Here is a 2698-nt window from a genome sequence, read left to right on the forward strand (position 1 = left end):
GCTGGTCCCAATGCTAGACTTTCTTTTTTTTAAAAATAGAAACTTTTCTTACCTGAGTTATCTCTTGGGCAAGGAGAGTGATAGTATAATAAACCATTCAATATGTATTTTATTTGCAGGAGGTTTCTCTGCTATGAACCATCTTATCTATAAAGGATACTGCCTCCATGCTGAAGGCTTTCCCTTGTCTACTACATTCAAAAGGGGTGCTGAGCAGTTTGATGCTAAGATGCCAATGATATCCGGGTTTTCTCAGTTATATTAAGTGCATTAGACTTTCCTTCAGCATGCACCTCATTAGGTTCATTAAGATGAAACACATTCTAACATTTGTTAAGCTTCTCAGGCTTCATCCCTGAATAGTTCCCATTATTTATAATCAGATTTGAAAGACGGTTTAAACCCAAATGAAATGTTCTTTTCCAGTTCAACTCTCTTCTCAGTTGATGCTTTGTTATTGATTACAACTTGCCACAAATGTCTATTGTGACCGTCTCTGCTCCTCTCTTTGTTAGGAAATTGAATATCTGGATATCTGAAATGAGAAAAACAAAACCATACCCATGAACCAAACATAGAAATTTATTATGACATGTTCATGAAAAAATATTTTTTTTATTCTAGTAGCATAAATTTTATAAAAATCAATAATGGGTAATAGGCTTATAAGCATAGTTGTCCCTTGTTATCCACAGGGGATTGGTTCCAGGAACCTCCATGGATTCCAAAATTTTGCTTTGCAGAAAGTAAAATGGAGAGTTTTACTTTAGGCTTTATGCACTATTGCAGCTAGTTAGGTACCAGCACTATAAAGTAAAATTTGGAAGATGGAAGACAATGATAGCCAGAAGTTACACAACTTGGGGACCAGCAGTTAGTGTAATAGCTATGTTGCTGAACTCCCATGTAGCTGACTGCAGTTCAAGTCCTAGACTCGGTGGCTTAAACTCACACCAGGCGCGTGTGTGTGCGTGCCCAAGATCCCAAGAGGAGAATGGAGGAGAAGGGATTGCGGCGTGGCCATCCCCCCTGGCGGGGGGATGTGGCACTTTCTGTCTCTCTGTCTCTCTCTGTCTTTCTGGAGAGCGCACGCACCGTATAGCAAAAACCTCTAAAAAAAAAAAAAAAAGTAAAAGTTACACAATTTGAACATATATCTGAAATATCTGAAGTCCCATATGTGTTGATGTGCAATTAACAATTAGATATATAACCACAGAATTTTCAGTAGAGAGATTTATGCAGATGATAAGGAACTGGAAAGTATCAGAATTTCATAGTACCTGAAGCCATCAAAGTGAATGAAAGTAAAAGACTGAAAGGAAAAAAAGGAACAAGTACGTAATCTGTGGAAACATTAATACTTAAATACTGAAGAAAAGCGATTTGGGCCATAATCGTGAAAGACACAGTCCTGAATGCCATAATATTGAATATTGAAATCCCTAAAGATCAAAATCCTTAGTCTAAAATCCTGAAAGATCAAAATCCTGAAAATATAATTTTGGAAAATATATATTTTTTGGAGAGGTTTTTGCTATAGGGTGTGTGCGCTTGCCAGAAAGACAGAGAGAAACAGAGAGAGAGAAAGAGAGAAATCACTCCACAGGGGGAATGGCGATGCCACAATCTTTTCTCCTCCATTCTCCTCTAGGGATCTTGAGCATGCATGCACACGCACCCAGCGTGAGTTTAAGCCACCGAGTCCAGGACTTCAACCGTGGCCGACTACATGGGAGTCCAGCAACATAGCCATTATGCCAACTGCTGGTCCCTGGAAAATAATTTCTTTAAAAGACATTTATTTACATTTTTCAAAAGGGATTTATTTAAAAACCATAAAAAACATTGTAGAACACTTCATAGGCCACTTTACACAATTAACTAGGTTATAACAGTACACATTTTTGCAAGCAAAAACACTCATGTATTGCACCAACAGTTCTATAGGTGTAAGTTATAAGCAGATGAATGATATTCATAAAAAGGTCAAAAAACTAAACTACATACATACACATAACTATGGTTATGTGTACCTAGCTTTGTAACCATGTCATTTAAAATACCTTGACAGACAACCTAAGTCTTTTGACAAGACTGATCAAATACCATGATGGGTTACCACTGCATATGCAGTCATCTAAAGAGCTAAGATCTCAAGGAATTAAAAAAAAATTGCCAGAGGGTCCATGCACTTACTAGGGATAGAGAAAGAGGGAGAGGAAGAAAGCACCTTCCAATGGGGTGTGGTCACAATGCAATCTCTTATCCATTTTTTCATCCTCAGAGGATTCTGAACATGGACATACATGCACAGGGTATGATTTTCAAGCCACTGGGGCCAAGATTCTAACTGTGTGATCGGCCATGTGAGATCCCTTAATCCCTAGGCCACAGGGCTGACCCTTGAGAAATTTATCTTCACATGCAGGTGTACGAAAAGGATATTTCTTTTATTTATTGAGGGTGTTTCAATGTTTTTATGTACATATGCAATGGTAGTACACATGCAATGGTAACTACCATCACAAGTCCACTCCTTGTCAACCTGGCATGGATAGATATCTTTTTAAACCATACTCATTTTTTAAAAATTTAATTTAATTTTAATTTTTTCCTTTCATTTATTTATTTTTACATTTTTCCACAAACATTTTCTTTATATAGCAAAAAATTTTAGCTCATAATCCATAATTCT

Source organism: Tupaia chinensis, unplaced genomic scaffold (assembly GCF_000334495.1).
Source record: "Tupaia chinensis unplaced genomic scaffold, TupChi_1.0 Scaffold000197_1, whole genome shotgun sequence".
NCBI classification, from domain to species: Eukaryota; Metazoa; Chordata; class Mammalia; order Scandentia; family Tupaiidae; genus Tupaia; species Tupaia belangeri.